The sequence below is a fragment of the Pezoporus wallicus genome, unplaced genomic scaffold (genome assembly GCF_028554395.1).
Source record: "Pezoporus wallicus isolate ANWC-B61680 ecotype Strahan unplaced genomic scaffold, APGP_CSIRO_Pwel_v1 contig_3952, whole genome shotgun sequence".
In the NCBI taxonomy this organism is placed as follows: Eukaryota; Metazoa; Chordata; class Aves; order Psittaciformes; family Psittacidae; genus Pezoporus; species Pezoporus wallicus.
The window spans coordinates 4,739,103-4,750,642 of NW_026635034.1; the positions used below are offsets into that span (position 1 = coordinate 4,739,103).

At 44.7% G+C, this 11,540-nt stretch overlaps 1 long non-coding RNA gene across 1 annotated transcript; it reads left to right on the top strand.

Moving 5' to 3' along the window:
* The first annotated feature begins 1,284 nt into the window (after positions 1 to 1,284).
* Positions 1,285 to 6,790, top strand: LOC130608624 (uncharacterized). Its single transcript, XR_008974596.1, has 3 exons — positions 1,285 to 1,754; positions 5,332 to 5,446; positions 6,378 to 6,790. It is a non-coding gene; the product is annotated as an uncharacterized LOC130608624 (long non-coding RNA).
* Positions 6,791 to 11,540: the final 4,750 nt, after the last annotated feature.

The following is an 11,540-nucleotide window of genomic DNA, read 5'->3' on the forward strand; positions in this document are numbered from 1 at the left end:
GCTCCCCACAGGTCAGAAAAGTCCCTCTCTTTCCAGAGTGACACAAACAACCAAACTAAGGAAACTGGGGTTTGGGACAGCATTTTTAACTCTCTGCACCTTCTCCTATGCTGAAAATATACAGAAGTGGAAGTAAGTCAGGAAGTACTGTCTCTGAGTATTGAAAGTCCAGCCCTGTCCTGGTGTTCTCCAGTTGTGTCACCACTGGCCATAGAAACAGCTGATATTAAGGAAGTGATGCTGTGGTATCTTCTCTGCAGGGCTTTTCTCTTTGCTGGAAAACTTCCCTTGGGCTAAATCTGTCTTTGGGTCAGACTTTCCTGGAGTCCCAAAGGTTCCTGGAGGCTCAAAAAGGAAATAAGAACAGGAACAAGCCTTTCCCATTTCACAGCTGACGGAAGAGTTGTTTGATAATGGCAGGGTAATAACAGGCAGAACAATTCAGATTAGAAGTCCACAAATCCACTTGACTAACACAGCTCAGGCCAGCAGCTCCAGATAATGGAAGTTATTATACAAAGTACAGCCCTTATTTTGGAAGTTAATACTTGTTCTTATCTCCTTTAGGCTTTCTGTGAAAACTATAAATGCTCCGTCCTTCCCAGAGCCTTCTCAGGCCTGCTGCACAGAGTGCGTAATACACTAATATTGGAGATTTTGCTCAGTTTTATACTCAAAAGGGTCTAATCTGCTAATGCCTATCACTTCTGGAGGTTAGACCATGCAGTGAGCTCAGAGCTGAGATATCAGCAAAGGCTTTCTGGCTCTTTGGGTTATTAAGTGCTGGTTCTGATAGCCCAGGATGATTTTAGGAAAGGGCTTGAGAACTTCTGGGTGGAGTAGTTTTGGTAGAGTTCCTTCTGCCGTGGGGCAGCCTGCTGGACTAGATGAGCTCAGAAGAGGCACATCATCCTTTCCATCATTCACCTTTTCTTCCATGCCTTGGCCATGATGGCTTAGTGTTTTCTGCTTCCCATCTATGCCAATTTTTAGAAACAAGTGGTTCCAAGGTGTCTTTGGTGTCCCCCCACTGCTGCCTGAGTGGTCCTGCAGCCCATGGCACATGGCTTATCCTGCCTTGGAGAAGAATCTGTCCTCTTCACAGCTGAGAGGAAATGTTGTAAGCTGAGGGGGTGAAACAAATCACGTTTCTTTCTATTTAAAAATTGAACAAGAATTGCCATGCTATCTTATTAGCAGATAAAAGCTAATATTATCACCTGTCATGTGAAAAGAGGAGGAGGACTGGAATATGATCTCCTGGGAAGCACAATAAGTGAGCCTGCATCATGAGAGCTGTTAGGTGGATCCAACAGACTAGGTTTATTTCCTCTCTTACAAATTTCAGTGGATAACTAAATGAAACCCCATAGTGAGATCCCTGCTGAACGACACCGTTTTCTGATCTTTCAGAGTTCCTGATTTCAGCCTTAAATTGTACTGAAGCTTCCTTTAAAACAGAGATTGCTGCATCTGGAAGCACTACAGAAACATGCCTCAGGCAGCTGCTATCTTTTCCAGTCCTCAGCAACTGCCAAACCTCGCTGCAGCTCCCTCACCTGAAGTGTGAAAGGGCAAAATCTGTCTGGCTGGAGAACATCCATCCCACAAAAAGGGAGCTTAATACTCACCAGTGCCATCCATCTACTCAGAAGCTCCCACTTTTGGACATGATTTATTCCTGTCATTGTCCAGGACAAGTGTGGCAGACACCTTGATCTCTCTAGGCTGCACATCCCATCCAGGAGATACTGGTAAGTTAGCAGGGTTTATTTTTCACCTTCCCCCATTAGATTAGCTTCAGCTGGTTGGGAAGATGGCCTGGGAATGGAGTGAGTGCGGGAATCCACATCAGCCACCCACCCTTGACTTGAGACACAGCTGCAGGGATAAGGAAGGCAGAAGCTTCCTATGGACATCCTGCCATAGCAGAGATGTGGACACTTGTGTATCACCCACATAAGAAGTCTTCCTTTCCCCGTCCATTCCTACCTACATTCATGTCAAAGAAGGGGACAAACCCCAAATATCCACAGCAAAATAGGCAGGGATGAAACTGCTATAAAAATAGTAATTTTTAAAAGGTAATGACTTATCCACTGGTGCTGGGGACAACACAAGTACTGAGGGAAAGATGTTCTTTTTCTCTCCACAAGTGCCTGAGGGGTATTCATTTGCTGAAAAGCATTTTCTCCTGTATGCTTGAGATGGTTTGAAATGCTTCCAGGAACACAGCCAATTCCCACCTTCAGCTCCCCCCTGCCTTGTCCTTTTCCAGCAGGCTGTCCTTCCAGCGAGGAAATGCAAAGGGAGGGGAAGCTGCTCCGGCTGCCTCTGAAGGTCACAGGCACAAGGGGCTCATGCTGGCTCCTTGGGACAGTGTCTCAGCACAGATTCCAGCAGCATCTCCTGCTTGCTGCATCTGTTGGCAAGGTATGCGTATGGCTGTCAGCACTTCCGGAGGAGAATGTTAATGTTGGCATGTTTTACCAGTCTGATCAAGCATCTAACACTCATCTGGTGGGAGAAGAAATGAGGGAAGACAGGAAAAGAGACCTCCTAGCAGTGAATCTTGCCTTTGATATTTGGGACAGAGTACGGCTTGTGTTAATGTTTCTTTGCAGCTGTGCTGGCATGGGTGGACTTTAAACCAGCCATACAGGGAATGCAATCCGCTCACACACCCCTGGGGCAGCAGCTCTGTTTGTGTTTTGTAGGGGTATGCACATAGTGATGCAGAACTCACAGGTACTACGAGTCTCTATAGGAGCTTTTACAAACAGAGGCCATTTAAAGCAGCCTGAAGGTTGCTCTACTTTGTACCAATGGCAGATTTTGCCTTTGGCCCATGCCAGGATCAGGAGGAGTGGAAAAAATGTCTCTGCCTATCATTGCCTTCCTACGATAGCTACACCGACCAGCTCTTTACTCTGTTAAATCTGATTTCCTCAGTGCTATTTATGGTATAAAAGCAAAGGGTCTCTGGAGTAACACTGATTGCAAAACCAGTGTAAAAGCAAAGAAAATTAGGTCTGTTCTACTGTTAGCCAGCGTGTAATTTTTAGCTGGAGTGAGCATATTGCCACAAACCTTGTCAGGAAACAAACTGCGTGGCGATCAGAAGTACCTGGGGAGAATGCGCTTACTGATGTGTGAAATGCCTCGGCCGTCACTCAAGCGATCCTCGCAGCTCCAAGGACAAATAAGCAGCATCTGTGTTAATGCCCTTTGCAGCATTCAGCACTGGCGGCTGCATTTTGGGAGCCCAATGGTGGAGTGAGCCCTCACTGCTCTCCAGTCGGCTACGTTTCCATCTCGTGCGAGTGGTCTGTGCCCTCCAGAAGGTTTCAGCATGGTTGTTTTTCCCCCTTCACTGAGTGCTGTCTTAGACCAAGTGAATCTCAGGCTGTGAGGAGCACGGTTGTAGTCACCGTAAGCCAAGGCTAGATGTTTCATGCTGTAATCAGAACTGGCAACTTCCAGTGAGCTTCTTTACTACTTAAAAGCAGAATTGAATGTATAGTACCAAGGCTGAGATCATGAAGGAGCAATTTCTCTTGCATAGACCGACCTGGGGTACTTAGATGACCTGCTCTGTAAGCTGTAATTTAAAAACAGGAGGATAGAGAGCTAAGCATGCAACTAACCTTGAGGGAATTCCTAGGATCTCCCCGGAACCCCCCCAGCACACATTAAGAAGTCCCACTGCCCATGGATTTCTGGATGTACAGCTCTGGCACTTGAAGCTTTCCCTGTACAGATTGCAGATGTTGTTCATTGTCTGCAGCCTGTATTCACCTGTCTCTACTTCTTTCTGCTCATCCATGAGCTATAAATGAGCTACTCAACAACCCACAACCTTATGTTTGTATCATAACCCATTAATCCTGGGCATGCTTTATAGGAGGTTTCTATTTCTAGAATAGTGGAGAGGGGGTTAAATAGATTTTGCACAGACACAAACATCTTGTGTTAAAGGTGGTCATAATCACGTCACTCAGTGTGCTATTGGGAGCAATCGGCTATGGTCATAAGCAACATATTGACCTGTTGGACTCTATAACAGCCCATAACATTTGATTATCCATTTCTTGAAATAACTATTAATTGTTCATTAGCCCTTTATGAAGTATTTTATACCAGTCTTTCATACGAAGCATGACTGAAATGTTAAAGCCTAGTATTTGACCTTTAAATTCAACCAATCAAAAAATAAGTAAAAACCAAGATTTTGCGTCTTTTCAGCAAAATCAGTCCCAGATTCAGCACCAGTCCCAGATTCATTTGGATGCAGAGATCTTTCTCTGTCTAAACACTGTGTGTCTTGCCAAGATGTTTTCCTGCGTCCCCTCTCCTGTTAGAGGACCATGGCATTATCAGAGTGAAATAAATTGAACCCATCTATTTCAGATCCCAGCCTCAGGACAGGTCAAGTCACTCTGATTCTGGAGATGGACAACCTGGAGAAACTCCAAAGAGCCGGGGTGAAGTGAGAGCATCACCTCTGGTCCTGGCACTGAAGGCCTGCTCTCATTCAGCAAAGTACTTCAGGATACGATTAAACTGAAGGGCTGGATGGAGCTGTAGCATTTAGCTAGGGCAGGGGAGGCACAACACACCATGAAGGCACATTTCTTAAGGGAGCCGTGTGGTTTACAAGGTCATCTAAGCACACAGAGCGGCTGAGGATATTTAGATGTCCAGACGTGGAGTGAGGAGCTTAGATACCAGTGTAGTATGCTCATCTTTATCACATCAGGCAGTCAAAGGAACCTTGGAAGTTTCAGCAGGACATTCAACTCCAAGGCACGTTTGTTGAAAGGTCTTTTATCTTTGCCTGCAGTAACTTTCTCTCTCTGATTCTTAGGACTAATAATACAAAGCTCGCTAATGCTCATGAAAATCCTTTGCACAGCTTCCAAGCTGGGCACTGCACTCCTGGAACATTTACACTCCAGTCGTCCTCCATCATCTCCATGTCCTACATCATCAGGCAGCAATGTGTCACAAGATTACTCATCACGAATTAAACCTCATGAAAAGCTGTTCTGAGCTGGGAATCTACAAGAAATACATTTTGGCAAATGATATGAGAAGCAGAGGAGAACAACAGATGTTTCCAACAGACAAACGTTTCCAGTTTGGTCATAAGTCTGTACTCTGCACCAGTCTCTAGATAACATCCTTCAGCATTGTGCCAAGGGGAACAATGGCTCTTCCGATTCCAGTGCTGCCCTGGTATCTGCAAACTCTGGGAGAGCCAACTCCAATTCCTTCCAACCTCATCTTCATCCAAAGATACCCAAGAATTTCTTTATTCTCTGTCCCTAGCTCTCCATGGCTATAATCCAACACCTGCATTTGAGCCACTGGAGGCAAAAATCCAAAATGTTCGCAAGGGGAATGGAGCAGTGAGAAGGCGAAAGACAGTCTGCCATGATATAAGGTGGGTAATTCCCTATCACCGCCTGAGCAAACACACAGACGCTGTGGCAGGGAGCCTGACAGATGGTTAGAGCAGAGCAATGGGCTTTTATTCACTGAGGCATGGCTGCCTTCGATTTCTGTTTGAAACAAAGATGTATCCTGGTTAGCAGTTCTCTGTTTGCTCAGACAAAACATCCCGTGTCTGGCTTGACCCAAGTCAAGTGGATGGATGTTCACATGGGGTGCACTGAAACCAGGCAGGGTCCCCACCAGTTCTTCCTCTACATCCAGGACGTTGGTCCATGTATCCATCCTGAGTGACTCGCTGTTTCCAGCCCACCATCCCTTTTGCTGTTGGCACTGTGAGCCTAGCGCTCAGGCCAAAGGCAGCTGAGGTGCCAAGTCCTCAGCTGTTGTGCCTGGACATGGCACCCCTGCCTGATTGCAGCCTGTCATAGGCAGTAATGGATCTTATGTTCCATTTGGGGATGCCTTTGCTGTCCTTGGATTCTGTCCTGTGATGCCACAGCTTCTTTGTCCAGGGTAGGAGAGCACCTGCCACCAGCACTAGGGATGGAGAAGAGGGGTGAATTTCTCCCCATTTCTGGGTAAATCTCCAAGGTCTAGGCTTGCTGAGGAAGGGGCTCACTGTGAAGCAGGCAGCCCTGCCCCAGAGATGGGCTGGCCTGCAGCATCGCTCTGAGCTGCAGTCCACAGGCAGAAAAGACTTTAAATGCTTTCCTTTCATTCATTTGCTCTTTTGTGTCATCAAGCTACCAGTGCAGACATCCTGCCTCCGATGTCACCTTTCAAGTGATTTCCCTCACCGTTTAAAAACACAAGTTTATCCCTCCTGGAGAGGTGAACCAGAGATACGTTTAATAGGAAAAGAGAGAGGTGAGGTAATCAAACACCTGCTCCCACTAAAGCAATGCCTTTCCTCTTCACAGGCTATTGAGCACTGATGAGCAAAGAGGAAGACACAAACCAACCCTAACCCTGTGAGATGTCCAGCCTTTAGAGTGGACACAAATCTGGGTTGTAAAAGCAGAAACATGAACTGCACTTTGTGCTCGGGTCCCAGCTGCTCTGCCCAGGTTAGAGAATGAACGCTACAAGTTGAAAACTACAGCACTACAGGCACGTTCACTGCTGCCTGTTCTAATCATCAGGCAGGAAAGCACAAGTGTTAAGTGGATAAATTTAAGATTAATTGCCTTTGTTATTTTAGCAGGAGAGCCCCTGATGCTGATCCATGCAGGCGCTGCTGGCCGCGACCAAAACCTGGCTGCCTCCTGGTTGCAAAGCACTGGCGGACAAGCATGATCCTCCTTGTAACAGCACTGCTCCTAAACGACCTCCCAGGACTACGTCTCTCTGGGTGCACCTGAGATGTACCAAACCCCATTAGGGCATCTGTAGGGATGGATGCAGGGATAGTGACCATACTGCCACCTTCTTCCTACCAGAACATTCTCTTTTTCTCTTGCTGCCCATGCAGCATGTATCCTTGGCTCCCTGGCACTGCAATAGCTTCAAACAAGCCCAGGGGATGGGCATTTCTTGCTTTCCTAAAGTACTCATGCAGGCTTTCAGACCTTCACATGCAGCCACTCTGAGGCTCCAGATGACTTGGATGTACTTGGAGAATGATGTTTTACAGTACTGAGGGGAAAAAAAGACAAAGCCAGAGAATAAAAGCAAGCCCAAAAGCCAGGAGGATTTCTGTACCTCGACTTTACCACATTTGATGTAGCAGTGACACTCTGAAAGCAGCTAAACAGTGCTAGTTGATTCTAATGCTTCATCAGATGCCCTTTTCCTGCCTGGTGAAAGACAGCAGTGCCCCCACAAATGTCAGTTTGAACATCCTCAGTCAGATCGCTGCTTGCCCACAGATTTGAGATCGTTTTCACTGCCTTTAATGGCTGACATACAATAACTTCAGAGGGAGCTGCACATGATGCCCACCACCAGGCAATCAGGCATCTCATCATTCTCTTCTGACACACAGCTCTCCATGGGGGATGGTCATTTTCTCTGGCTGGGGGCAGAAGCCCCCTGGTCCTTCGGCTGTTGCCTTCATCTAGTCTGCAGCTTGAAAGAAGAACTTTCTGCACATCAAACGCTGGCTAGGACCGACTGCCAGGGAAGTAAGCATATAAATCATGTGGAGAACAGTGACATCAGCCCCGGAGAGCTCTTTCCCAGATCAGATGCCTAAAAAATCCCATCTGATGTTGACTGCTCTGAAAGGCTGGAGGCACAGAGGTATGTGTTTCAGACAAGCAGTCCCCAAAGCAATCTGTATGTCTCTGTAGACTGCACTAGTGCTTGAATTTTAACCAGAAGGAAATAGGTTGCCAAAATATGGCAGGGCTCAGAGATGTTATACACGTATAACTCATCTACATGGTGAGCATTGTGCACCACCTATTATACTGCTGTCCTTGTCCATATTTCATTATAGGCTTGCCATTTCTCAGTGTGTAAAAATAGGATATGCTGGCATGGTTTAAATGGTGATAAGAGCACTGTGAAGAAGCACAATGATAGTTGAGAGGGAAAAGAAGAAACAGACTTCCCCTAAGTAAAGAGCAATACCAAGCAAGTGCTGAACTGACAATCTCTGCTGCTGAAACCAAAATGCCCTGGCAAAAAGCCATCAATCACTGCATGCATATATATATATATGTGTGTGCATATATATGTATATATATGTACACACATACTGCAACCAGCAGCCTTGTAGAGGACAGCACATCAGAAATGCACTCAGCATGTGATGCACTGAGCTGTATATGGTACTGCAGCTATATACTGCAGGATAACCCTACTATTTTACCCATCTGAAGAAAATTAGGTTTGGTTTTGGAGAGCATTTTTCCATGACTTTCCACTTTATAAATTCGAAGGCAAGTGGCTGTACACTGTAATAGGTCTCACACCTCCCCAGTGTCCAGGATGGTTCCCAATAACTGAAAGGGAGGTCTCCAGGGCTGGTCTTCTGAATGTGCTCTGGTTGTGCTCTGCTGGTGCATGCAGTATTCAGTGCTACCCAAGGCACCCACTTTTCACTACTGATACGTCCCACACAAGGTGGGCTTTTGTTTGATGTTGGGGCTGGTCTATCAAACCTCATCATGGTGGTGTTTAGAGAATTGAGACCTTCAGCTCTCTGTAGGTGTCCTAATGGAATAATGATTATGTGTGGCTAGAGGAAGAGAAAAATCAAGAGAAAATTGGTTGCAGGTGATTCTGGAGACTTGTTTTCCAGGATTTAATACATTTTGGATGACTGACAGCTGGCCTCCCATAGTCACATTTTTATCTCAAATCTTTTTATTTCCTCAGGCGACATTTACCTCTGCTTTTTAAACAAAATACAGCCAGAACCAGACTATCATAGCACAGACTGATTGACTGCTTTCAGACAGCTCTCCAAGCTTCCTAAACATGTTAAACCACTCTCTTTCTGGTGAGTAGCTCCCAGTGATTTCAGCATGAATAAGGATGCAGCTCTGCCAGGAAGCATTAGTGAAAACATGATCATTCACAAGAGCCACTCAGTATGTCTGGGCTGAAATTATCCACAACAATATTTTTATAATTCTGTTTTTAATTACTAGTAGTGGCCATAATAGTCACTCTTTCAGCTGCTTTTCTCATTATCTAATATGGTAATAGTTATTTTTCCAGTATTAAGGACCAGTTAATGATTGGGATTTTGTTGAGGTTTTTTGTTTTTTTTTTTTTATCCTGAGATAAAATTCAACTTTGTATGAAAAAGGATCGTGTTTATGTTTCATGGTAAAATGTTGTGGGGGGTCTTGCATTTAAAACTGAATCTCATAATCTCATTTACAAGTAGTAAGGAATAAAAAGACAGAGTTTAGCTAAGGTGTTTATACTAATGTTACGGAGTCATGGAGTGAAGCAGTTTTGCACTGAGATGTGCATGGAACATCTAAAATTCCCTAGATTTAGTGAGTAGGGGATCATTTTCCTCTTGGGTAGACCTTTTTCATCCATGGAATTCAAATCATTGCATCTGAATAGAAAAAAGTACTTTCAAAAGTCAGTTAGCAACAAACCCTCAAACCTCTGGACCTATAAATGTGATGAACTAAATGAGAGATGCAGACATGTAACGCTTTCCTGTCAGCCTGGGGAATTCAGTCCAGCAAGCTTATGTACTCCCCAGCACTACTCTGATTCGTTACCCAAACCACAGGAGACTGAGACTGTAACTAAATCTCAGCACCAGAAAATCAAGCTGCCAGGGCTGGTACATGGTCAGTGAGTCTCTGGTATATAGAAAATCAGTGAAACATAGGCCTTTTTCCTCAGCAGCTGCACATTCTGTATTTATCAGACTTTATGAGATACAGCACCAGAGAAACTGGTGTAAGACCACTGGACTATTTACTACCACTGTACCAGAATAATTCATGTGTTTATTCCCCATCCCAAATACACCAAAAACTAAACCTCCCGCATAAAGTTGCATTGATTTAAAGCCAAGCATGAATTTTTTGACCTTTAGTAAACCATGCTTCCTCTTTTAATTTTTCTTTTGAAGGGAGGGAACATGGATCTGTTCAGAAAAAATAAAGCAATTTTCCAACCAAGTGCATCAAGCATATCTCTAGATCCTTTGCACTGCGCTGTCCCCTCCTTTTGATGTTTCCTATTTGTGTTTATCTCCCAGAGCTCTCTACTGCCCTCCACTAAGTTTCCTCCCTCCTAGTCTCTTGCATAAGGAAAGCTATAGATGGAAATGTGCTCGCTTTACTTGTCCCACTCTAAGCAGGGAATGCGAAAATCCCCAAGGTGAAGTCCCTCTGTTTGTCTGTATATCAAAGCATTTCATCAGTGCACGTTGATTCACTGCCTGTATCATGCAATGCTCTTGATCTGGAGCAATGCAGGAGGAGGAAACCCTGCGGTGCTGCACTGGTAGCAGATAACTGGTGTTTTATTACTGGGCTGGTATTTTTCCCTTTTGGCAAATAGGATTGATGTAGGGGGATGGGAATTTAGCCTGCTGATGGCTTGATTTTGGAAAGCCTCCCTTTTCAGGACAGTTTGAGACATTTTAAGCTTGTTTTCAGTTCCCACTGTTTTTCCATTAAGTTTTTTTTTGTTGTTCACTTCCATGAAATTTGTCATCCAGTGCTTTTTTTGTTCCTTCATCTCTTCCAGTCTTTCAGCCACTTTCTGCACTTCAAACAAGAAAACGAGCAGGTCTTTGGTAACCAGAATTTGTAGAAATCTCTATCTTCATTTTACTGAGATTTTCATACCATGAATGCATTAATATATTCTGTCTGTCCTTAGAACAGTGGCAGGAGACAAGATAAGCTCTCAATGTCTTTCAGAAGTAAACAGCAATGTGTTAAACTGGTTTAACAGCTTTTGGAAGAGTTTAAATGAGGCTGCTTTTTTTTTAAATGACCTTTTAAGAAAAAATTAGACATTTGGCTCTTTAGTGACACATTCATTTATATCACTTAATGTTGCATGCTGCTTCCTTTACAGGCGTTGCTGTGCAATTGCTGGCAAATGAAATAACTAGTTCCTCAGCTATTCTGCTGATTAGCTGATTTTAAAGGTGGGGATTCCCTTCGTGGAGTTTCTCAGCTGGACACAGCATTGGCAAGAGTCTTTTATGCAGCTCCATGCACAGTGGCTTATGACGGTGACCTCCAAGGTTAGTGATAATAATGAATTGGGATGGTCTGGACCAAAGTAGTTTTTCTCACACTAAACTATTTCTGTACAGAAAACAGGTCTGATGACAACATTTCATCCCATCCACCATGCACTTCCTCCACAGCTTCAGACATTCTCTGTGGGCAGCAGGTAAAAGAATTTGTCCGTTCTGTCAACACCACCCAGTTATCAGTCTCAATTCTGCCTAAATATCCCATATATACCCATGCTAGGCAAGCAGTTCTGCACTGCTGGCAAATGTATGGAGAAATCTGATGATGGGAAGTTGTGAATGCTCCATCCCTGGCCTTGTTCAAGGCCAGGTTGGACCGAGCCTTGGGAGGCATGGTTTAGTGTGAGGTGTCCCTGCCCATGGCAGGGGGGTTGGAACTAGATGA